This window comes from Hemicordylus capensis, chromosome 6, assembly GCF_027244095.1.
Source record: "Hemicordylus capensis ecotype Gifberg chromosome 6, rHemCap1.1.pri, whole genome shotgun sequence".
Taxonomy (NCBI): Eukaryota; Metazoa; Chordata; class Lepidosauria; order Squamata; family Cordylidae; genus Hemicordylus; species Hemicordylus capensis.
The window spans coordinates 150,971,646-150,998,079 of record NC_069662.1 but is presented as its reverse complement, the minus strand read 5'-3'; positions in this window follow the sequence as shown (position 1 = coordinate 150,998,079).

The following is a 26,434-nucleotide window of genomic DNA, read 5'->3' as shown; positions in this document are numbered from 1 at the left end:
TGAATGGGAGACTTGATGTGTGAGCACTGTAAGATATTCCCCTCAGGGGATGGAGCCACTCTGGGAAGAGCAGAAGCTTCCAAGTTCCCTCCCTGGCTTTCCCCAAGACAGGGCTGAGAGAGACTCCTGCCTGCAACCTTGGAAAAGCCGCTGCCAGTCTGTGAAGACAATACCGAGCTAGATAGACCAATGGTCTGACTCAGTATATGGCAGTTTCCTATTTTCCTATGGCTGAATGAGGATTTGAACTTGGCTCTTCCCAGTTCTAGTCCAGCACTCTAACCACTATGCTCCCCCCCGGTCCTCCCTTATTTAAGAAATCAGCCCTTTGGCCACTCTTCGGCCTTTCCCCCTCAGTACCATGGCTATTTTGGAGGCCGCCGTGCCTGTGCCGTGCCTGCTGCCTCCAAAATGGCTACCGTGCCAAGGGGGAGAGGCCAAAGGGCGGCTGAAGAGCGGCCGAAGGGCTGATTTCTTAAATAAGGGAGGACAGCAGGGGAGGGGAAACCTCCGTGTACCCCCACTGCCCGGGACAACTCCCCAAGAGGTGGTAAGCATAAAAACAATTTAAATTTGAAAAAACAACCCCCCAAAACTTGCCGCCACATCCTTCTGCCTCCAAGTCCTTCTGCAGCTCCTTCACAGCCCTGCTTCGGTAGAGAAGAGCTTAGAATCTGGACTATCTCACCCATTGCCGGGGTCAAGAAGGGACCGCCGTACAGCAAAGGCAGTCTATCCACAAGGCAATGTGAGACTGTCGCCTCAGGCAGCAGGTTATGGGGCACCAGGGAGGCAACAAGATGCCTTCCTGCCCCATGGTTTAAAATGGGGTGGGGTGTAGAATATGTGCACAGGGCAGCATTTGTTACCCACCTCAGGTTCACAGTGGTCTTGAGCTGCCTTTGCCCTTATCCCAAGAGCAGTGTTAGGTAACCAAATCTCAAGTACATGCCCTGTTAGATACATCAGTCAGATCACAATCGCAAAGTATTGCAGGGTATTTACTCAGGCTCGGTTTAATGTTTTGCACACTGTTGTGCTCAAAGGCTGATTTAACAAAGTCCTATTTGCAGAGAGATTCTGTCCCTGCAACTCAGGTGCTATCAAAACAACTGCGCATGTGTGCATATTGTAGTTTTTACAGGGACATTCGTAGTGCATAACATACCCCACATTTGTCATTTTTTCCTGTGCTGTTCTGATGATTTCTATGTATGTCATCTTTTATTGGATCACGATGACAAGATTTCTTATATAGTCACCATGTTCTGCCTAATTGCCAGTAGAATTTGTAAGGCCATGTTATGAATGGTCAAACAGTACTATCTAGTGAAGACAGCTATTACTATAATCTGTCCTGAGTTTTTTTCTTCTCTTTTTAATGTTTTTTCTGGCTTTTATGTAGCTATATTTTTCTGGTCAGTGACCGAAAATAAACTACTACTACTACTACTACTGCTGCTGCTGCTGCTGCCATTGCCATACTGACAACCATGTATCTCTAATATCTTAGTGTTGGCCTGGTTGTAAGCCATTTTTTATTCTATACCCTGCCAGGCTTGCTGAAGTACAGGATATAGAATCAATCAATCAATAGCTCACAGGGAACATCTCTTGCAAAGGCTCAAATGAAATGAATGGAATGTATTCAAAAGGATTACTATGCCTTTTGCACTCTAGTTATTCATTCATTCATTCATTCAATCCAGCACAGAATTAGGTGGTGTTCAGATAGGAGTATACTCCCTGGGCTTAATGAGGGAGAATGCCCTCACTTCCTTGTTCTGACCTCAGACTAGGGTAAGGACTGTCACGCAGTAAGGAAACATGTTTTGCATGCAGAAGGAAGTCCAGAGGTTCAATCCCTGGCATCTCCAGGTTGGGCTGGGAAATATCCAACTGTTTTCTCTTGTTCTTTGACATGCCAGTGTTGACAAATAAAATATAAGGGATATCTTTGGCATGTTCTAGGCTTCCATTTCCTTATTTTGTTGCACAAATAACAGGAACATAGGAACATAGGAAGCTGCCATATACTGAGTCAGACCATAGGTCCATCTAGCTCAGTATTGTCTACACAGACTGGCAGCGGCTTCTCCAAAGTCGCAGGCAAAAATCTCTCTCAGCCCTATCTGCATATACTTCATAACCTTGTGGGTTTCCAAATCCTTGTGTGTAAATCTTTGTAGATATATGATGTACAATCAACCACTTTGTATATAATTGTGCTTTGTCAACGTACTGTATGCTTTGGTAGTTCGTTGGTTCAATAAAAAAATCTTGTCCTATAAAAAATAAAAATAAATCTTGTCCTATCTTGGAGAAGCCAGGGAGGGAACCTGAAACCTTCTGCTCTTCCCAGAGCGGCTCCATTCCCTAAGGGGAATATTTTATAGTGAACATAAGAACATAAGAACAGCTCTGCTGGATCAGGCTCAAGGCCCATCTAGTCCAGCATCCTGTTTCGCACAGTGGCCCACCAGATGCCACTGGAAGCCACAGGCAGGAGTTGAGGGCGTGCCCTCCTGCCATTATTCCCCTGCAACTGGTACTCAGAGGCACACCCTTGAGGCTGGAGGTGGCCCACAGCCCTCTGACTAGTAGCCATTGATAGACATCTCCTCCATGAAGTCATCCAAACCCCTCTTAAAGCCATCCAGGTTGTTGGCTGTCACCACATCCTGTGGCAGAGGGTTCCACAAGTGCTCACACATCAAGTCTCCCATTCATATGCAACCAGGACAGACCCTGCTTAGCTAAGTGGACAAATCATGCTTGCTACCACAAGCCAGATTCATGACCTTTCAGCATGACATGCTAAGCATGATATCCTCTAAGCCGGGAAGTGCTTCTTTGCCGTGGGTTAGTGGCTTCTTCCCCTACCCACTGAAGTCAGCCGTGACTGGCTTTCAGGGCCCACTAGTCCCTTCTGAGGGGCGAGCTTGTGGCTGCGGTTTGGCACAGCAGTTAAATGAGTGGGACGTGGCTGGCCACTTCTCAGAGTCCTGCCCTGCCCGTCCTTCGAGCCTTCTTCCCCAAGGTGATCTGTGGCTGCCTGAAGATAAGCTACCAGGGTGGTGGCAGCACTAAGAAGGCTGAGAGGGGCAAGAACATCCAGGTGGTGCTAAGGTGCAGTTTGAAGCATACTTGCGTGTCAGTTTGAAGCCTACTCTGGGAAGGATGCTGGACTAGATGGGCCTTGGGCCTGATCCAGCTGATGTTCTTATGTTCTTAAAATAAACTTGGACATATAGTGCATTTGAAAGGAAAAATAATTAAAACCACAGCACATGCCCCTTGCTTCACAGTTCTTATGCAGACCTTTTGGATCACAAACTAACTTGAGCATGGTGCATTTGTAAATGAATGAATGAATGAATGAATGAATTGTTGCTTGTTTATTCGGCTGTAACAGTTAGCTCTACTTTCACTAGGTGTGAAGTGCTCTGTGGATGGAGATAACGCTTTCTGGCAGCTTAACTGCAGTAGGGAAAAATTAATTAAAAATCACAACATTGACCAATATCCTTGAAATAATGTATGCCCAATTTCAGAACTCTAAGCCCAGCCATTCTGGAAATGTAAAGTGTTGGGCAAAAAGGGGGGCATGCACTTTTTTTTATGAAGGCAAAGGGCAGAATCAAGGGGAGGGGGATTCAGTTCCGGAAGTTCTTTGTAATTTTCTGCCATCAAACAAGCCAAATATAGGAATTTTTTTTGGGGGGGGACGGACATTAAGAATTCAAAAACCCATTAAAAATCAACGGATTGACTAATCTGATTCAAAATTAATACACAGAGTCCCAATGACCTGTCTTAAATCTGTGCCAAGTTTCAGGATTCTAGACAAAGTCATTCTGGAAATCTAAAATTTTACCTCTTTTCCCCTGGGGAACATCATGGGACCTTTGAGGAGAGTGGGCACATGGACTTGGGTCCCCAGATCTGTACCTAACAGTGCCTCTGAGGACACAGCTTGAAGAGCTGCCAGCCATGACAGTGGTGGCACTACTTCATAAGAACATAACAACAGCCCTGCTGGATCAGGCCCATGTAGTCCAGCATCCTGTTTCCCACAGTGGCCCACCAGAGGTCTCCGAGAAGCCCACAGCCAGGCAAGAGGTGAGCACATGCCCTCTCTCCTGCTGTTGCTCCACTGCAACTGGCATTCAGTGGCATCTTGCCTCTGAGGCTGGAAGTGTACACAGCACTTCCATGCATACTTCCATGTGCAGTGCGGGCAATGGCAGTGCCAATGTCTCCCTTACCCTGGTGCATCGTGTCCCCCTTAATTTTAATTAAGGATATTCATTCATTCATTCATTCATTCATTCATTCATTCGATTTCTATACCGCCCTTCCAAAAATGGCTCAGGGCAGTTTACACAGAGAAAAAATAAATAAATAAGATGGATCCCTATCCCCAAAGGGCTCACAATCTAAAAAGAAACATAAGATAGACACCAGCAACAGTCACTGGAGGGCAATGTAGAAGGGCCACAAAATTGCAAGATTTTGCAAGAGTGTGGATGGTTTCCACAGAATCCAGCCAGCTAGAATGAACTCTAGGCAGGGGCGTAGTAAGGGGAGAGGGGCCCCATGTTTGCCCCTCTCCTCGGCAGCCCCTTGGAGTGAGGGAGATATTGAAGAAAATAGGAAGGGGTGGAGCTGGGGACCCTCAGGAGCTTGGGGCCCCAGGTTCTTTGAACCCATCCACTTGGTTCTAGCTACGCCCCTGACTCTAGGTAGAAGATGGCAGGATTCAGTCTGCTTCTGTTTGACCTTGATGTAAACTAAGCCATAGACCAGCCGTAGAAATCAATCGATCGATCAATCAATCAGCAGCATTTGTAACTTTAGTCTCCCTCACCTTTTTATCTTTAATATTGCAGTGAATTTTAAAAATCTTTACATACCAGTTTTCTGCCAAAAAAAAAAAAAAAAAAGAGCCAGTTACATCACCCTAGATGGCCACACTTCATTTGAAACTGAGTATGTGTGAGAAATTCAGATTTCCCCCTTCTGTTCTTAATTACCTGCCATTTGTCAGCATTCAGCTTCATTCATCACAGTCATCATCACCACCTTGGGTGCCAGGAATGATTTTGGATGGAATAAAAAATGCAAGGCAAGAAAACTAGACAAGCTCATATCAAAAGTTATTCGAAGCCCTTGATGGCCAAAGCCTTTGTTCTGTGGCTGCCACCACTGCTATGGAACAGGTGGTGGATCAATCACAACCATAGATAAGGATGTAGTCATTTCTTTTTTCAAGAGTTCTTCACCCCAAAGAACTCTGTCTGGTGTGTCCCACATGGGGACTTGTATCTTGTGTTAGAGCTTCATTTCCAAAAAAAGAAAGGTTCAATTTAACAATTCTGTTTTGGTTCTGCATGCGCATGCGCGGAGGTCACTAGAATGAGCCTGTCCAGGCTACTCTGGGGAAGGCCGGAGGGGTTGGGGACAGCCGCCACCACCACCACCCAAAATTGGGTTATGTACCCCTGACTCCCCTCCTGCCCCTCTCTAGCCTTAGGGAAGCCCTCCTGCCGTTTACTAGTAGATCCAGTAAATCAGTTCAAACTCAGACTGGCACCACCCATTTGGGGGGCTGGTTGAGTTTGAACTTGAGCTGGTCAAACCGGGCTGGTTCAATTCGAACTGCAGTTCAAATTGAGCCAGCTCACACATGCTTACCAGAAGCCCTAACAACATATTCTCCCTATTCCTTTATTATGTTCAGTGTATGTAGAATCTGTGCATATTGTGCACACATACAGATCTGAATGCATATTCTGACTATAATTGTACATGCATTCAGCTCTGTATGTGTATACAATATGCACAGTTGTTGTATGTACAATATGCACAGTTGTTGTTCACACATTATACAGATGTTGTTCACACATTATTGATTGATTGATTGATTTGATTTGATTTGATTTGTATAACACCCTTCCAAAATGGATTAGGGCAGTTTACAATTAAAACAAACCACTAAAACAGTAAAGAGCTAAAGCAAATTAGAAACAATATAACAATTAACAATTTTAAAACATTTTAAAACAACAATTAAACAATTACAGTGATTAAAAACCCCAAAATCGGGTTTTTAATTTTAAAATAAATCAGATATTAAAACCCCAAAAATTTAGGAAGCTGAGAAAGCTTGGGTGAAAAAGTGGGTTATCAGGTGTTTTTTGAAAATTGCCAGAGATGAGGAGGATCGTATCTCAGCAGAGAGCACATTGCACAATCTTGGGGCAGCGACCGAGAAGGCCCGTCTCTGTGTAGCCACCAAATGAGTTGGCGGTAACTGGAGATGGACCTCCTCAGATGACCTCAGTGGGCGGTGGGGCTCATTTACCCCTGCTAACTAGGCAAAGAGGCACCTTTTACCATGGTGATTCTCTTTATTTAGCAGGGGGAGAGTAACTGGCCCTATCCACACCCAGCACAGTACTTCCAGTGACTGCTGCTGGTGTCTATCTGATGTTTCGTTTTAGAATGTGGGCCCTTTGGGGACAGGGAGCCATCTTATTTATTTATTGTTTTTCTTTGTAAACCGCCCTGAGCTATTTTTGGAAGGGCGGTGTAGAAATCGATATCATCATCATCATCATCATCATCATCATCATCATCATCATCATCTCTCTTAGATACCCAGGGCCTAAGCCGTTTAGGGCTTTGTATGTTATTACTAGCACTTTGTATTTTGTCCGGGAACCTATTGGCAGCCAGTGTAACTTCATCAATAAAGGAGTAACATGGTCTCTCCGAAATGACCCAGAGACCAACCTGGCTGCGCGTTCTGAACCAACTGGAGTTTCCGGACTACGTACAAAGGCAGCCCCACGTAGAGCTCATTACAGAAGTCAAGTCTGGAGGTTACCAACAGATGTACCACAGTTTTGAGGTCATTGATCTCGAGAAACATGCGCAGCTGGCGTATCAGCCGAAGCTGACAGAAAGCACCCCTGGCCACCGCCTCAACCTGAGAGACCAGTGAGAGGTGTGAATCCAATGGTGCTCTTTCACAACTGCATGAACGTTCTGTTGTAAGGTGCACAGAATGTTGCACATTATTTCAGCTGCTAATAATAAGGTCGTAATTGTCGTAAGTCGTAATTGTTTTGAATGAAGACTTACAGGGGTCCCCAGATACCCAGGACACTATTCAACAGCTTTGCAGCAGCACAGAAATTTTATACTGGCCTGGACTCTAGGGATGTAGGTCCCATCTCAAATTGACCCTGGAAGGTACAGATGCCAGAAAACTGGCGTCTAAACCCTTCCCATTTGGGGGTTCTGCCTCCTCTCTAGGAAGACAAAAGCCCATTTCAGATATTATGCTGTACAAGTATACAGATGTCTGTACACCTGTTTGTGTGAATGATTATACCTGTATTCATTTTAAAAGTGAACCTGGAGATAGGCCCTCAAATACAAGGTACAGATAGGAAGTGTATTTCTGTACCTGGATTCAGCATAACATGTGAATGACTGTACCTGCGTACGGATCTGTAGGTGTGTACACAGTACACTCATTATATGAGTTTGAACATAACATGTGAATGGGTCTCGGGGGTGGGGCCACCATTGAGCAGACAGGTTCAAAGAACCCCAGCCGCTGCCCCTCAGAGGCTGTATCTCGTGCACCAGACATGCCCCCCACATCTGACATCAGATGTGGGGGGGTGGGGGTGGGCTGATTTAGCTCCCGAACAGAGCTGCACGCCTCTGTTTGGGAGTTAGATTAGCTCGCGCTACGTTTTCAGGGAGAGTTTCTTGGGGAGTTGCTACGGCCGTACTGTGAACTCAGTACTGGCCGATTTAACTCCCAGATGCATGGCCCTGTTTGGGAGCTAAACTACGCCCCCATGTCTGATGTCAGATGCAGGGGGGGATTGCTAAATGCTCCCTGCATCCGTCATCAGACGCAAGGGGCGGGGCTAGGGGGCCATGGCGGCAGAACCCAGGCTGCCTCTGGCCTCCTTCCTCTCCTGATGGGTCTAACATGGCTGCCTAAACCTTATCAGAAAAGGGCAGTGAATTTCACACAGAGGGCTACCATTTTCTGTGGTGGCCCTAGGCCCATTCACACCATTATCTTGAATATTTGTACAATGAGTGTATACAGGTACAGATCTGTACACAGGTACAGTCATTCACATGTTACATTGAACACAGGTACAGAAGTACACTTCATATCTTTACCATGCTTTCAAAGGGTCTGTATCCAGGTTCACTTTTTAAATGAACACAGGTACAGTCATTCACACAAACACATGTCTTTCACCTAACGTCTGAATTGGACTCCTGTCTTCAGTGTTTTCTCTGGTTCTACCTCAGTGTCAATCGCTTTTTAGCCACATTTCTTCTTTTAACCAATTTATTCCAGCCTTCTGCCTCTGCCAAGTGATGCAGCGAGATTTGGGACCACTGAAAAGTGTTCTCCCCCTCCCCCACGTGCCTTCCTAATTAACAGTTTGATTATTTGGAAGCAGTAATTTATTGCTAAAAACAAGTCAACATTTTAAAAGCATTTCACGGGCAATTAAAGACTACATTTTAACAAGCATTTAAAAGTGAACAAGAAGAAATCGCTTTGAAAGAGGTAAAAATCAAATAAGTTCTACAGTGCGGCAAACGCAGAAATCACTCAAAATGTGTTTGACTTTATGCACCTTTGCTCTGCAGTAGAGTTTCTGTTCCACCTCTGTCTTTAAAAAGAGATCCAGAAAGGCATTTTAAAGTAGTTAATTGCCAAAATAGTCCCATGTGTAATTTTTGAAACACGGAAGTACCTATAAATGAGAACCATAGAAAAGGTATCTCCTATCATTTTAAAGAGACAGCATGCTATTGGTGACCACATCATTGGTTTCAGTTTGATTTATGGTTTCTTAGCCAATACACCCAATTTTCTCCTTTAATCATGGCTATTATAATTATAAGTGGAGCTTTCTCCAAAGCTTTTAGCTCAGTGTGTCCCAACGACTTGGCGAGCATCTATATTATTAATTCTCCAAGACAGGCCATGCGTGGCGACGTGGTAGAAAGGAGGCGATTGGCTGACAGAGGGGGAGAGAGTTCCGGAGCAGCAGGGAGTTTTGCGGGGCGGCTGGAAAGCAGTTTGACAGTTGGTTCGGGGGCACTGTGAAGCAGCAGGGAGCTCAGAGGCTGGGGGCGGCTTCAGGAACTGGACAGTTGGCTGTTGGGGCGGCAGGCGGTTGGCTGAGCTGCGCCATGGGGTTGTAGGGGTGGCAAGAGCGAGTGAGAGAGTTGTGGGGGGTGGCGAGAGTGAGTGTGATAGTTGTAGGGGGTGGTGAGAGCGAGCAAGAGAGCTGTGGGGGTGGCGAGAGCATGTGAGAGTGCTGTGGGGGCGGCAAGAGCGAGCGAGAGAGTTGTGGGGGAGGCGAGAGCAAGCGAGAGAGTTGTGGGGGGGCGAGAGCATTGTGGGGCACAGCGAGAGCATTGTGGCGGCAGTGAGAGCAAGCGAGAGAGTTGTGGGGGCAGCGAGAGCGGGAGAGAGAGTTGCAGGGGTAGCAAGAGCGAGCAAGAAAGTTGCAGGGGGTGGTGACAGAAAGCAAGAGCATTGTGGGGGCAGCAAGAGCAAGTGAGAGAGTTGTGTGGGTGGCGAGAGCGAGTGAGAGCGTTGTGGGGGTGGCGAGAGCGAGCAAGAGAGTTGTGGGGGTGGTTAGAGCAGGCAAGAGAGTTGTGGGGTAGTGAGAGAGGGCAAGAGAGTTACGGGGACGGCAAGAGCGAGCGAGAATGTTGTGGGGGTGGCGAGAGCGAGCGAGAGCGTTGTAGGGGGTGGCAAGAGTGGGTGAGAGAGTTGCGGGGCAACGAGAGTGAGCGAGAGTGAGTGAGAGAGTTGTGGGGGCAGCAAGAGTGAGCGAGAGAGTTGCGGGGGTGGAGAGAGTGAATGAGAGCATTGTGGGGGCGGCGGGAGCAAACGAGAGAGTTGTGGGTGGTGGCGAGAGTGAGTGAGAGCGTTGTGGGGGGTGGCAAGAGCAAGCAAGAGAGTTGGGGGACAGTGAGAGCGAGCAAGAGAGTTGTGGGGGTGGGATGCCACAGGCTCAGTGCAAGACTGCACAAATGCTCTCTGCAGGGTCAGCTAGTTATTATATAAAACACAATAAATATCTGACTCACACATATTATAGCCCTCTTCTCTACCTCCAGGTTCAGAAGCAGAATGCCTCTGAATACCAGTTGTAGGGCAGCAAGAACAGGAGAGAGGAGATGCCGTCAGCTTCTGCCTGTGGGCTTCCCAGTTGCATCTGTTGGGCCACTGTGGGAAACAGGATGCTGGACTAGATTGGCCTTGGGCATATGTTTGAGATGGCAACCTCAGTTCTGAGATCAGGTTTGCTCTTTCGCTCCCTTCTTGCCAACAGAACAGAATGCCTTCTAGTCCTGTACTCAATGTGATTTTTAACCTTGCTTTCCTAGTTTCTCCTTTCATGTACTTCCTGCCTTTGGCATTTCTGTATCCCTCATGCCCATTGCTTGTCTTACCTTCCATAACTTTGGGTCCCCATGTGTAATATTATTTTGTTTATTGGGTTCCAAGGGAGTACTCATTCATCTATAGAGCCCTTGCATGTTCTGTGATCCTTGGTCAACATTAGGTATGTGCGAACAGGCTTGGTATTGAACCCGTTTGACATTGAACAGGGCCAGTTTGGTGGTTCGATACCATACCACCCCCAAACTGAATCCCTGTTTGTCCTGATCATGGATTGAACAACCCCTGCTTCAGGTTTGGGGGTTCATCTTCATCATCATCATTAAATTAACTTGAAAAAGAAAGAAAGAATACTCACCGCCGCTGCTCCAGGGGCTTGACTGCAGCCATGGGTGCGTGGGGAGGTGTCTCCAGAGATTCCCCTCTCCATTAAGTTCCAAAAAGCCCAGTTTGGATGGTCTTCAGCCTGTTGTGCATGCACAGTGGGCATCAAAATGGCCGTGGCCAAGGACGTGAGGCTCGAAATGGTTCGAAAACCATCCAAATGGGCTTTTCGGAACTTAATGGAAGCCAGCGGGGGGAGGCGAAACCTTTGGAAATGGTGGTGAGTAATATTATCTTTATTTTTTAAGTTTTAAAAAATTATAATTATAATTCCCCCAAACCTGAACTGAACCATGTGGTGTTTGGGGGTGCACGAAGCCGAACATGTCTGGTCCAATTCACATCTGGTCTGGACTCGAATCAAACCCGGCAACCTGGTTTTGTGCAAACCCCTAGTCAGCATCATCCAGAGAGGGGGGCCGGGTTCAGATGTAGGTTCAGCACCTCTCTTTCCTCGGTCTCCCATCCACATTTTGACATGGGGAGATGGGCCTCTCTGAAATCAGTGAGCCTGCAGAGAGGCAGGGGAGCGGGCTTTGTGGGCTTTCTTCTTGACAGAAGGACAGCTCACACAGCCAGTCAGGCCAGAGTGATAGAGGAGCTTGCTCTCTGAACTCCACTTTCATGGGGCCCAAACTCCTGTGCCAGCTTTCGAACATAGTGCTGGCACTGCAGAAATGAAGTTTGTGGTGGTGAAACTCCACTGACCGAGGGTTCAGAGTGGAGTTTGGCAAAGGAAACCATGGGTCACTTTCCCCCACCCCCCATAAACTCCAGTTCCCCAAATTTGGATGCTCAGGTTAGGAAACCGGAGGTGAAGGGACCTCTGGTTTCCCAGTACACCAAGCTTGGCCAGGGTGTAGTGATAGTAAGCTTTAGAGGAGGACTAGACATCACTAGAGTAACTAGTTGGAGGCTGGGCCTTTCCTAAAAAGGAAGAAAGCCTGGGAAAATTAAAACTAAAAGACCAATCCAGAGTGAGGGGCAGAGTTTACTGGACAACAGCCAACAGAGGAGTTTGAAGAGTTTCTGCTCTGGAGTCAATTCTTCCCTGGAGGCCTCTCAGAGGGCTTGTTCAGAAGCTGCTGAGGGGGAAGGGAGTCCAACAGCTTTCCTAGTTAAGGAAATGGGACCTCCTTTCCTAGGAGTAAGTAGGAAGGATAGGGACCAGTTTAGGGCGATAGTGGGGCAGACATGTCAGGGAATTATGTTTGTTTAAGTGCTTGGATTTGTGTTGTAGCTTGGTTGTAATTTGGGGGGCATTGTCTGAAAGGAGGACAGGTTTGCTAGGGATGGTGGGGACTGTAGCTATAGGGCCAAGAGTCAGGGATGATGGGAGTTATAGTCCAACAATAGCTGGAGGGCTGAAGTTGTGCAGTTCTGCTCTAACTGGTTCCACATGGCTCTGTGGTCGCTAGGAGTTGACACACCATCTCAATGGCACAACCAAGTGACCAATAGTCTTCCTAGTGAAGACTATTAAAAGCACACTTTACCTTTATGTTGACCTTACTTGTGTGTCCATTTGCTAGCATTCCTGCAGCATGAGACGGATGGACTTTTCACCATTGCTGACAACCATGATCTTGGCCTAGCTAAATTTCCTTCCTGCATGGGAGATGGCAATGGTAAACCCCTCCTGTATTCTACCAAAGACAAACACAGGGCTCTGTGGTTGCCAGGAGTCAACACTGACCCAATGGCACACTTTACCTTTAGTCAACCTTGGCTCTCCAGCTGCTGCTAAACTACAACTCCCATCATTCCCAGCTGTAATTTATTGTCGCTGGGGGTGATGGGAGTTGTGGGTCAGCAACAGCTAGAAAGCCTGGTTTGTGTACCCCTATATTAGATTGTTAGTTTTCTGCAGGGACACCCAGAGATGTCTCAGGTGGGCAGGAACAGAAGATGCACTCCCTCTTTCTCCTCCCCATGTGTAAGGGGACTATAGAAAGTGCCATCTGACCTGGTCCTGACTTGATGGACCATCTGGGATTTAAACACTGGTCAAGAGATCCAAGACCATTTCTTTGGACCAGACAACCTTCCTTCCTTCCAGCTAGATCCATCCCGTCACGGCCGTGCACTGACATAAAATAGTTTGGGTTTCTTTTCAAAAGAGGCAGAAGCTTTTGAAATGGCCTCGGATATTTTAACTTCTGCAAAGCACAATAAATCATATGGAACTCCATTAAAACAAAATTATACACACAGGTGTACTTTCTGTGATATGTTGTAGCAGCGGCTTCACTCGTATCATTATATTAGTTGCCGTTAATGTGCTCTAATGCACACGTATAAACTCCACACACTTACCACATTAAAGCTACATCTGTAAACCATTCCAGATTATGAAACTGTAACACAAGACTGTAATGGAATGGGCCGTGCGGCTATAGATTACAGCTGTTCGTACATCTGAGTGCTCAAGTTTACTAGGTAGCCCTGCTTTGAACTCTCTGGATAGGCCGTTTATGTTAACTCTCGCTCATTAAAGGCCAATCCAAATACGCTGTAGCTATGCTATGATTTAGCCACAGTTACCACATATATATATGTTGAGGTCTGGGTATTATTACTGTGTTTTTGCAGAGTGGTGCTGCAGATTAACTCTTTTCCTTTCTGAACATGGCACTTCACAAAGAGAAAAGGCCGGTCTTAGTCCTAAGGGAATGTCTGTTGCATAGCGAGCATCAAGAATGATGTGGTGTAGTGATTACAGTGTTGGACTATGACTGGGAAGTAGGGATGTGCGAACCTGTTTGGCCGGTCCGAGTTTGAACCACACCAGCCCTGGTTCTAGAAGAACTGGTTTCAATCAGTTTGGGGGATACACTTGTAAAGGGGAATTCCCTATACTAAGATGGGGGGGGGCTCCAGAGAAAGGGTACTTAGTACCTTGGCCTTGCAGGTGGTGTCAGAGACATTGGTGGTGGAAGCGGCAGCAGGGGCTCCTCCAAACCCCCTGCCGGCCTCCTGAAGATCAGCCTGGGCCTGCTACAGCCCGGAAGTCCGCATGCGCAGAGGTAATGAAAATGGCCTCCGCACATACACAGAGGCCTGAACCGTAACCCTTCTGGTGTCTGACAGTCAGCCTGGCCCCAGCCATGCCAATTGCCTCTGGTCCTCCACTTATAGTCTGACTGAATGGCATGTCCGCCATTGTGGCCTGTGTTGCAACTTGGCCAAGTTCTGGTTTGTAGTCAATCCTCCACCCTGCTTAGATCGCAAGATGTAATGCATAACCATGGTTAAGGAACACTAACCTTGGTTCAGTGCAGGGGTGGATCTACCACTGAGTGGCTGCATGCTGTGCACATGGGCCTCTGGTGACCCCATAGGGGGAGGGAAACACTGCGGGTGGGGGGGAGAAGCTGATGCAGGCCCCATTTGCCTCAGCCCCACTAACCACTTCTGCCGTCTCAGGCTCCCCACCTGCCAGCCCCGCCACTTGCCACTGGCCTCTGTTGGCTTCTGTGGCCTGGCTATGGTATAATGTCATCACTTCCCAGCCCGTTACCCTGGGATGGGTTTGCAATGGGGCAGTGAGGTACAGGCAGTCCCCAACTTACAAATAGGTTGTGTTCTAACTTGGATGCTCATAACTCAGAATACATATAGTTCTATGAGGGACAGCTTGTTTGTAAGTGCGGGTTGGCGTTTGTAAGTTGAGGACTTCATAAATTTAATATGTTATGGAGCTGTGTTTGTAAGTATGGGTCGTTTGTAAATTGGGTGTTCATAAATCAGGGAGAGACAGTAATTAAAATGCTCTGTGGCTTGCAAAGGGATGCAGCCTGCTTCAGAGAGAAGTGGAGGCCAGTGGCTGGCAACTGGTGACAGAAGGCCACAGGCCACTGCCAACATCACTACACCACTGGTTCAGTGTTACATCTCCCCGGGGCTTGTGTTGGGACATTCTGGACCCATGAAACTTCCACCTGCAAAGCAAAGCACTCATTATCCTAGTCCACGATTGTAGCTGCTGGTGCAATCTTCACTGTTCAGTCATAGTCACTGTTAATTTTCTTAAAATACATACTAATCCACTGTCAAAAGTATATACCTCACTGTCTTCTTTTTTCATCTGGGAACGAACAGAGTCTAAATTATGCTGTCAAATGCACTGAAAAAATGCTGTATTATCTTGACATAACTGACTTAATTAATCTAGCTCATTTCACAACTGCATTAATCATCCTTTTAAGCACTTTATTTGAAAAAGGTGGGGGGAGGAAATGACTCTTTGGGAAGATCTATACTGATGCAAATGGTAGCAATGGTGTGCAGGCCTTTTTCATTGAATTGTGGCATTCCTTGCTGCACAGCAGTAATAAATGCCAGAATTCAACAAACTGAGAAGTGAGGGGACCAAATTCTTGGATGGGCAACTTTGTTTTCCATTCTTGTACACACAATACCATCTTTAATTTGATTTTAATTCAGTACGTAGTAGTAGTTTCATTTCACAGAATCACAGAATCTTTCTGTGAGCTGGCCTTGTGCTAGCAAGCCTGAATTGTCCTCTTTGCTAAGCAGGGCCCACTCTGGTTTGCATTTGAATGGGAGATAACTTGTGAGCACTGTAAGATATTCCCCTTAGGGGATGGGGCCTCTCTGGGAAGAGCATCTGCATGCAGAAGGTTCCAACTTCCCTCCCTGGCAGCATCTCCAAGATAGGGCTGAGAGAGACTCCTGCCTGTAACTTTAGAGAAGCTGCTGCCAGTCTGGGTAGACAATACTGAGCTAGATGGACCAACGGTCTGACTCGGTAGAAGGTAGCTTCCTATGTTCCTTGTTCCTAATATTAGAGTTGGAAGGGAACTTCAAGGTCTTCTAGTCTACCCCTCCACCCCATCATTTCATGCAGGAATTTAACTGGAAGTTGGAACAATAGTGTTTGATTAAAGGTAAAGGTAAAGTTGTGCCCTCAAGTCAGTGTCGATTCCTGGCGACCACAGAACCATGTTGTTTTATTTTGGTAGAATACAGGAGGGGGTTACCATTGCCTCCTCCCACGCAGTGTGAGATGTTGCCTTTCAGCATCGTTCTATATTGCCGCTGCCTGATATAGGTGTTTCCCATAGTCTCCCTAGCGGGGATTACTAGCGGGGATTTGAACCAGCAACCTCTTGCTAGGCAAGTCATTTCCCCGCTGCGCCATTAGATGGCTTGGTGTTTGATTCCATCTTATTAAATCCCGTCCTTCCTCCGAGGAGCTGATAATGGCTTCCTTTGCCCTTTTCCAGATGAAAGCCAGCATTCTAGTAAAAAGAACGAGACATTGGAAGCTGCCATCTACCAAGTCAGACCACTGGCTCAGTATTGTCTACTCTGACTGGCAGCAACTCCCCAGGCTTTCAGGAAGACATTTCTCCTACCCCTACCTGGAGACATCAGGAACTGAACCTGGGACTTTCTGCCTGCTGAGCCGTTGCCCAGCCACTTCCCCACATGAGCTAAGATGTCCAGGGGTAACAGGCCATTTTGTCAGGAGTGATTTATTTATGCTAATATGCTCTTCTGTGCTCCTTTGTGCTTTTTCTGCTTTATGGGTTTTGACTTTTTTTTTATGTGGCACATTTATATATATCACCTTCAACCATGTTCCCAAGACGCTTTACAAAAATGTCATAGAAATACATGATAATAAAAGCACAGAAATATGAAAACAGTTCTGACCATGCAAGGTATTCTAGCTGCAAAAATATCTGTCTTAAAGTGACGAAACATCCATTTTAAATTTCACCGCAAGGGAAGGGAAGTTCCTTCTGGATAGACATGGCTGGATAATGGAATTATATTTCTTAGCAGCACAGGGGAGAAAATCCTGTGTTTGATAGATATGGGAAATCGGTTTTCTTTAAAGGGTGTGGCATTTCTGGAAGATATCGAACAAATGAAAGACTCGGCATCCCTTTCAAAGGGAGCTATCTCTTTTGGATAGGATTATCTTGTTCTGTTGTATTTTTCCTATTTAAAATACAGGGAATCTATTATAGCAACACAATCCTGCACATGTTTGCTGTATTCATTGAGGTTTCTTTCCAGGAAAGTCAAGTGTGTGCTGCATGGGATTGATCTGATAATACATTTGTCTAGAAGTGATACCATCACTTTGTGTTAAATATCAGACATCTTATCAAAAACAGCTGAAGTGCAGTAGTTTGAATGTTGTGCTGGGGCAGGGGAGAGCTGGGGTTCCTCACTCAGTTATAAACAGTAGTGTAGTCACAAATTCAGAGGTGCATGTCTTCTTGATGTCAGTCCCCATAGCCACACCCACCCCAGAAGCCACACCTCTCCGTAGATAGATGCGATGATTTGGGGGGTTCTGCCACAAGAAGTCAAGGATACCTAATCCTACAGAGCTTGCTCCTCAGTTGCTCAACCAGAGCATTTCGGATTGACACCCACAAAGGGTGGCGGATACTCCTTGTGACAGAAGACAGGAAGGAGGGTAATAAAGTCAATTGCAGTCTGATATTCAATTATAAGAACAGCCCAGCTGGATCACACCCAAGGTCTATCTAGTCCAGCATCCTGTTTCACACAGTGGCTCACCAGATGCTTCTGGGACACTCACAGGCAAGAGGTGAGGGCATGTTCTCTCTCCTGTGGTTGCTCCCCCGCAACTGGTATTGAGAGGTATCGTCCCTCTGAGGCTGAAGGTGGCCTATAGCCACCAGACTAGTAGCCATTGATAGACCTGTATTCCTTGTAGTCATTGAGGTTTCTTTCCAGGAAAGTGTGCCTAGAAATGCAGATGTACACTACAACTTTATGAATGCGGACTCGAGGTAAGTCCTACTGAACTCAGTGGGGCTTTGTCCCAATTGTAAAACGCCCAGAGACGCAAGTTTGGGGAGGTATAGAAATATTTCAAACAAACAAACAAACAAACAAACAAACAAAATAAAAGTAGGACTCATGTGTAGAAACATAAGAAGCTGCCTTCTACCATTGGTCCATCTCACTCAGTATAGTCTACACACAGACTGGCAGCGGCTTCTCCAAGGTTGCAGGCAGGAGTCTCTCTCAGCCTTTTCTTGGAGATGCTGCCTGGGAGGGAACTTGGAACCTTCTGCCTGCAAGCAGGCAGATGCTCTTCCCAGAACAGCCCCATCCCCTGACGGGAATATCTTAAAGTGCTCCCATGGAGTCTCCCATTCAAATGCAAACCAGGGTGGGCCCTGCTTAGCAAAGGGAACAATTCATGCTTGCTACCACAAGACCTGCTTGCGGTAATCTCAGGAACTACATTCTGTGTGAAATTGGTCAACGTCTCAGCCCAGCCTACCTCACAGGGTCATTATGATAATATAATGAGAGAAGGAATATCTGTGTACAATTATCTTAGTGTTGATTGTGTAATTGTTCTGTCTAACCTTTTTGTGGCGGCTTTATCATAGTACTTCACCAAAACTGGACTTAAACACCAATTATAGCTGAAGGTTGTCTTAAAGAGAGACAGGGAGGGAAAGCAAGAGAAAGGTGACTTGTATGGATTAGATTACCCACCTACCTCTGACTTTTAGAAATATGCTAAAAGGCAATAAACAGACTTTACCATAACAATAAACCTGGAAACTGTGAAAGATCAAAGATGATTCTTTCACAAGCCATAAAATGTGCAAACCAATAAAAAGCACCCGTTTCCCAGCAACTTGACAACTGAAGTAATAAAGAAATAAATAGAAAATTTTCAAATAAGCTTTCATCAAAGCTGGTTGATTAAACCACGAGATGTGGTTTAATCAACAACATCTCTGCCACAAGATATGGTGACAGCCAACAACCTGGATGGCTTTAAGAGGGGTTTGGATAACTTTATGGAGGAGAGGTCTATCAATGGCTACTAGTTGGATGGCTAAAGTCCACCTCCAGCCTCAAAGGCAGGATGCCTCTGAGTACCAGTTGCAGGGAGTAACAGCAGGAGAGAGGGCATGCCCTTAACTCCTACCTGTGGCTTCCAGCAGCATCTGGTGGGCCACTGTGAGAAACAGGATGCTGGACTAGATGGCCTTGGGCCTGGTCCAGCAGGGCTGTTCTTATGTTCTTATGGTTCAAAGCTGGTTCATTTCAAAAGGGTCACATTTGTCTTCCTTGATCCACAGTTTTGCTACTGGGCCTTCATTCAGGATGGACTTTTACTAAGAAAAGGACAGGAAAAGACCCCCTACAAAAATATAGTCAAACCAAGTTAGAATTCATTAGCAAACCTAAAAGTGTTGAACTCGGACTCAGTGAATGACATTCTGACTAATGTTGTGCGTGTGCTTTGGAAGCACACTTTGATGACAGAAACATGTCCTTGAGGGCTATGCATCCCTCAGAGACAGGTTTCTTTGAGTCAAAGAGCACTTTTGGAGCAAGGGGAGATCAAAGAAAATCACTGCATCCTTGCGGAAGAGCACCCATGCCAGTGGAGAGAGGGAGTTGCTATCTAACCGTTGCTATCTAACCACAGATACTAATTACCCTGATTTAGGCATTCATATATCTAAGGTAGGACTGTGGGATTGTGGATTTGATTTTGATAGAAAACAAGAGAAAGGAGAGAGAAGGGTGGGCAGGGAGAGTAGCAAGACATTAGTAAGGTAAGTAACCTATCAATGTCAATTACCTTACCTCTAGAAGTATGTAATGTACAGCAAAATCCTCACTCCCCAATAACATTTTGTGCCACCTCTTTGATCCTTCAAACTAGTTGTTCTAGTGCAGGTGTGGACAAAGCTGGCCCTCCAGCAGTTGCTGAACTACAACTCCCATCATTCCCAGCCATAATAAATAGAACTCTAGAGTTACCCCTGAGGGCGGAGCATTATTTGGTGCTTCTGAGAGCAAAATCTCATGGGCCAGCTCTGTTCATTGGTGAGCTGTGGATGTTCCTCTTTTGAGAGCACTTACACCGATAAACACCTGCGTTAAAAATCCTGTTGTAATTTATGAGTGCAAATGAAGGCTGTGTATGCAGGTGTCAAAGTCACCTTATTACATAAGGGAGTCTGCAAGAGGTGCGAAAGAAGGATAAATCACAGCCAAGTGGGTTGGCTTCCGTTCATATTTCTGACACTCGCTCCGACATTCTCAGCCTGAGAATTGCATAAATCTCTGTTTGTCTGCAGTTCAGCTTGGCCTCAGGTTAACCGCTTGCTAAGTAGTTTTGCCCTTTGTAAAGGCTGGCCTGGTTATTACTCAAGTGTTTGCTCCCGGCTGATCCCCAGGGTGAATGATAAAATGTTGTGTATCCTGGCTCAAATATTTGAGGAGTGTCTGAGTTATTTGGCAGTCAATTAAGTGGAGGTAAAAAGTCTAGTGAAGATATACCCTAAGGGCATTTGCATGATGGATGAAACTTAAGCAAATGCATCGGGTGTCAATCAACCTGCTGAGATTCTTCTAAGTGTCGCTCTACGCAAAATCTTTACTGGATGCAAATGCCTTTGTAGTTTATTAAGGTGAGATGGAATTCCCACTGAGTTAGCTATAGAATAGCACAGCACGAAGACCCTTCCCAGTTGGATGTTCCTAGCATCTGGTATACTATCTCCTAACACGGAAGTTCAATTTAGCTATCAGCTGGAAAGACCTATCTATCTAAATCTACAAAACCCTAAGAGATATATCCTGAGGTATTCTTCATAGGTACGAGAGGAGAGCTGGTCTTGTGGTAGCAAAGATGAATTGCCTGGATGAATTCTATATCAGTTATCTTTTATCAAGCCACCTAATAGCACAGCGGGGAAGCAACCTGTCTAGAGAGTAGGAGGCTGTTGGTTCAACCCCCCGCTGGTGTGTTTCACAGAATATGAGAGATACCTATATCAGGCAGCAGTGATATAGGAAGGTGCTGAAAGACATTGTCTCAAACTGCGCGGGAGATGGCAATAGTAAATTCCTCCTGTATTCTACCAAGAAAACCACATGGCTCTGTGGTCACCAGGAGTTGACTCTGACTTGACGGCACTATTTTCCCTTTCTTTTATCAGACAGCAATAACAAAATCACTTATGCAATCGCTAAGTTTTGCCTTGTTGCCATTAGAATTCGTTGTAAGAGAGTACCTGTATACCTGTACAGTTAGATTTCATGAGGTTTATGAATACCTGGATTAGTTTATTGTTACTGTATGCATATATTGTTCTGGCCAATGACTGAATGGAATTGAACTGAGCAAGAATGAATTCTCCCCTTTGCTAAGCAGGGTTTGCCCTGGTTTGCATCAAATGGGAGACTACAAGGCTATTCTCACCTGCAACCTAACCCAGGCTGGGGAAGTCCAGCTTGGGTTAGGCTGCACGTGAGAACCTCCGGAATCGGGCCTGATCTCGGCGGGGCAGTGCCACCTAGACTGCTTTTTTAGCTGGGCTTTTAACCTGGGTTAAAGACACCAGTGCTCCATTAACCCAGGCTCCTGAATTGTGTGTTTTCTCAGGCTGCATTTAGCTGGAGGAGACACAGAGATGGGAACTCTTTTGGGAGAATCCTCCAATGCATCACACTCGGCATGCGGTACATTGTGGGATACCTGGAGGCTGGGACATGTCATCCTGTCCTCAGGAGCTCCACACTGCCTGGCGTCCGTATTCTCAGCAACTGGATCGTCTGCGGGGACGGTAGGATTCACGCCGCCTTCCCCCTGCTTGCCTGCTCCCCGGCCTGCCCAGTCATGTTAATGACCCCTGCATGTGTGAGCAGTATAAGATATTCCCCTTAGGGCAGGGGTGGGGAACCTTGGCCCTCCAGCTGTTTTTGAACTACAACTCCCATCATCTCCAGCCACGATTATTGTGGCTGGGGATGGTGGGAGTTGTTGTAGTTCAAAAACAACTGGAGGGCCAAGGTTCCCCACCCCTGCCTTAGGGTGTGGGGCCGCTCTGGGAAGAGCACCTGCATGTTTGCATGAAGAAGTTCCCTCCCCAAGATAGGCCTGAGAGAGATTCCTGCCAGCAACCTTGGAGATGCCACTGGCATCTGGGTAGACAATACTGGGAAAGATGGACCAATGGTCTGACTCTGTATAAGGCAGGTTCCTGTCTCCCTAAGGAAGCTGCTTTGTCCTGAGGTAGACCACTGGTCCAAGTAGCTCCGTCTTGTCTACTCTGACTGGCCGCAGCCCTCCAGGGTTTCAGACAGGGGTCTTCTCCAGCTCTACCTGGAGATGCCAGGGATTGAATCTGGGACCTTCTGCATGCAAAGTATGAGCTCTATCCCCATCTTTTTATGCTTCTACTTCACCAAAGTAGTACTAAATCAATCGCATGGGGAGTTACCATACAGATGTATTCCAGAGCATACCACAATCAATTTCTGTGATAGATTGCCTTTAAAAAAAAATCATACAGAATGTAAGAGGATTTTGTATAAGAAATACTTGTTTTGGTAATGGACTTAAGACAAAGTTCTCATTTTCCAGAGCCAAGGCAGACCTCTGACAAGTGAATCAATCACATTATGTCAATCTTGCTCATCTCGGGTCCCACATATATTGGTGGGCCTTATTTGCTCAAGTTTCCCTTTTATAAATATTCAGAGAATGTCAACATGTTCTGCTCTGTTTGGCATTGTCGAGAATTTGCTCCTGATGGAAATGTAAGTGGTGTCAAATGGAATATTTTTGCAAAAATGACAAAAAGTGTTTGGTCTTTTTTATCGGCTTTAAAAATAATTCTGGGTGTGAATGATAATTCTCGCATTTGATTTAAGTTTTGCAGTTGATTTTGTTGCAGAAATAACCATTAGAGCTCATGTGTAGGACTCAGTCATGGCAAGATTTTTACCCCTGCTAACTGAACAAAGAGACACCTTTTAAAGTGGTGATTCTCTTTATTGAGCAGGGGGAGAGCAACTGGCCCTATCCAACCCCAGCACAGCATCTCTCCAGTGGCTGTTGCTGGTGTCTACCTTACGTTGCTTTTTAGATTGTGAACCTTTTGGGGACAGGAGACCATCTTAATTATGTATTATTAATTTTTCTGTGTAAACCACTTTGAGAACTTTGGTTGAAGAGCGGTATATAAATAAATATCAATTGAGGAAAAGGTAGAGGAAGAAGAAGAAGAAGAAGAAGAAGAAGAAGAAGAAGAAGAAGAAGAAGAAGAAGAAGAAGAAGAAGAAGAAGAAGAAGAATTATTCCACAACCATGCTTTTGCAGAAATAGGTGCCCTGATCCACCAAGGATTGTACACACTTGGTGGATTGGAAAATGATGGCATCACTCAAATGCACATTCAGATACATAACAAAGGTGCACTTTAGTGAGGATGATTGAATTAAACTGTGTTTTATTGCTTCAAATGGAATATGTATTCTGGCCAAATGTGCCTTCAGATACTTACCCAAATCTGCATTCTCACCAGAAGTTAGTCACACAATAACAATTAGTCACATATTAATAGGGAATAGAATTATTGATGGATTTTACACTTATATTCAGCGCTTCCTCCAAGGAGCCCAGAGTGGTGCATATGGTTAAGTTTAGCCTCACAACAACCAGTGTGACATAGGTTAGGCTGGCCCATGTCAATTTCATGGCTGAATAGGGATTTGAATTCGGGTCTCCCCTGTGTTGGTACAGCACTCTAACCATTATATCATACTGACTATCATACCAGTTTCCAGTTATGTAGAGTTGGGGCGGTGTGGGGCCATGCAGACCAACTTTCCCAGTGCAGGAAATCCAGAGTTGCAGCATCCTCAGAAATGGCTGCCTAGCCTCTGTATATTATATGAACATAGGAAGCTGCCTTCTACCGAGTCAGACCATTGGTCCAGCTAGCTCAGTATTGTCTACACAGACTGGCAGCAGCTTCTCTGCAGTCTCTCTTGGCCCTATCTTGGAGATGCCAGGGAGGGAACTTCTGCATGCAAGCATGCAGATGCTTTTCCCAGAGCAGACTCATCCCTAAAGGCAATGTCTTACAGTGTTCACACATGGAGTCTCCCATTGCAGTACAAACCAGGGTAGACCCTGCTTAGCTAAGGGGACAATTCATGCTTGCTACCACAAGACCAGCAGCTCTCCTCCCCAAGATCTCTGCTTGAAGATCTCCAGCAAGGGACAGCCCACTCTCCTCCTGCAACTCATACTATTAAAAAATTTCTCCTATGGTTCATCTCAGGTCTACTAGCCTTTAACTTAAGTTCATAAGCTCTAGACTTCTACCCTCTGGGGCAGCAGATAACCAGTCCTTGCCCTGTTCCATGTGACATCTTTCAGATATTTAAAGAATGCTACAGGCTGGGGATGCTGGCAGTTGTAGTTCAGCAACATCTGGAGGAACTTTGGTTGGGAGCCACTAACCTAGAGGCTTCAATTTTTTTTTAAAATGCAGACGTTACTGAAAGCAGAACATTTAAGAAGCCTGAATTGTCCTGAAGGGGTCAGGCCTCCACAGCCCACCCCTCTGCTTCTGCAGCCCAGCTAAGCAAGGTAGACTGAAGAGCAATTCATGACAGGTAATAGCATTGACCTACACCTTAAGTGGTGCAGCTGGGAAATGCTTGACTAACAAGCACAAGGTTGCCGGTTCGAATCCCCGGTGGTACTATATCAGGCAGCAGCAATCTAGGAAGATGCTGCAAGGCATCATCTCAGGCTGCGTGGGAGGAGGCAATGGTAAACCCCTCCTGTATTCTACCAAAGACAACAACAGGGCCCTGTGGGCGCCAGGAGTCGAAATCGACTTGACAGCACACTTTACCTTTAATAGCACATCAAAGTCCATCAAAGAGGACAGCTCAGTTCCTTATGAATTTCATATCACATGGGGTTGCTTCACATGTCACAGTGGCAAGTAAGTAAGCATGGGAGAGCCACTGGTTGCCACTGGATGTGCCTACTCCACTCCTGTGGCTGTTTCTGTGACTTGAGAAGTCAGAAATGTCAGGTGGACAATGCCTGTTACCCACCTGAGCCTGACATTATCAAGCCAACTTCAAATGTTGGTTAAGAACGTTGGGCTGAGGTGGGTATCAAACACCCCTCACCCAATTGTTTGTTTGTTTGATTTTTATACTGCCCTTCCACAATGGCTCCGGGCGGTTTACAGCATGATTAAACAATTAAAACAAGTTAACAATTAAAATCAAACTCTTAAAACACAATAAAACCAATTACGGTAAACAGCTAAAAACCCTGGAAATCAGGGCACCAATTTAAAGCAATTTAAAACAGTTTGTCAGTCATTTAAAAACCCTGGAAGGCCAGGCCAAACAGGTCTGAAGGGCTCTCCTGAAGGCCAGTAATGATCTCAAATTGCGAATTTCTGCCGGGAGTGCCTTCCACAGCCCAGGAGCAGCTCCAGAGAAAGCCCGCCTCTGCATCGCCACCAGACGAACCGGTGGCAACTGGAGATGGGCCTCCTCAGATGACCTTAATGTGCGGTGGGGATCATGAAGAAGAAGGCGCTCTCTGAGATAACTCGGACCTAAGCCATTTGCTGGACATTTAGTTGCTGGACATTTGCAGCTTCACACCTCACAGAAACAGCGACAGTAGCCAGAACATAAGAATATATTGACTCCCTGCTAAATGAGCAAAGAGGCGTCTTTTAAAAGTAATGATTCTCTTGATTGAGCAGGGGGAAAGCAACTGGCCCTCTCCATTCCCAGCACAGGATCCCTCCAGTGGCTGTTGCGGGTGTCTATCTTATGTTTCTTTTTAGATTGTGAGCCCTTTGGGGACAGGGAGCCAGCTGTATGTATGTATGTATGTATGTTTGTTTGTATCTAAACTGCTTTGGGAACTTTGTTGAAAAGTGGTATATAAATGTTTGTCGTATCTGTATTTGTTTGTAGCTACTAAGGTTTATAGCCATTGACAGGACTGTCCTTAGATTTCCCTGGTGGGGACAGGGCTTGGGGCAAATCAGCCATGTGGGGGCCTGGGGTGGCTGTCTTGCTCAGAGGCATATCTAGGGAAAATAGCGCCTAGGGCAAGCACTGAAATTGCGCCCCCTGTCCAAGCATCTGACACTCATCTTTGAGATAACTTTACCATAATATCGGCTGAAAAATACAAGTCAGGCTCCTTAATCTTTTAATATTTCAAAAACTATTTAACAGTGGATGTAGCCAGACCAAAAAAATGCTGGAAAACTACAAATTTCAGTATGCTGGGGCTCATGAAATACCCAAATACTATGTGGAGGTGTACTTGGAAAACTAAACAGAAGTGCCTGTCTAATTCTCTACTATGCATCGTAGCATCACTATTACATAAGTTTTAAAAATAAATGGAGAATTTGGCTTTCCCCAGATACTCTGAAAATAATTAAAGGATATGCAGAGTAAACTGTGTCACTGCTTGGAATATATTCTAGTCTTTCAGAAAGACAGTTAAAATGAGAGAAAGAGAGCAAGAAACTCCCAGTGGGCCTTAATATTAAGGATTTCACACTGATTCAAAGACAAATTCACCATTAATAGCCATATTAGCAAGACATCACATTTAACTCACTTATCACAAGAAGCAAAGTAAGAGCAAATGAATACAATCCTAGCTCATAAGCGTCAGCTCAGTATTCACAAGCCCTGATTCTCTGTACATAGTGCCAATCTGAATATGTGTAC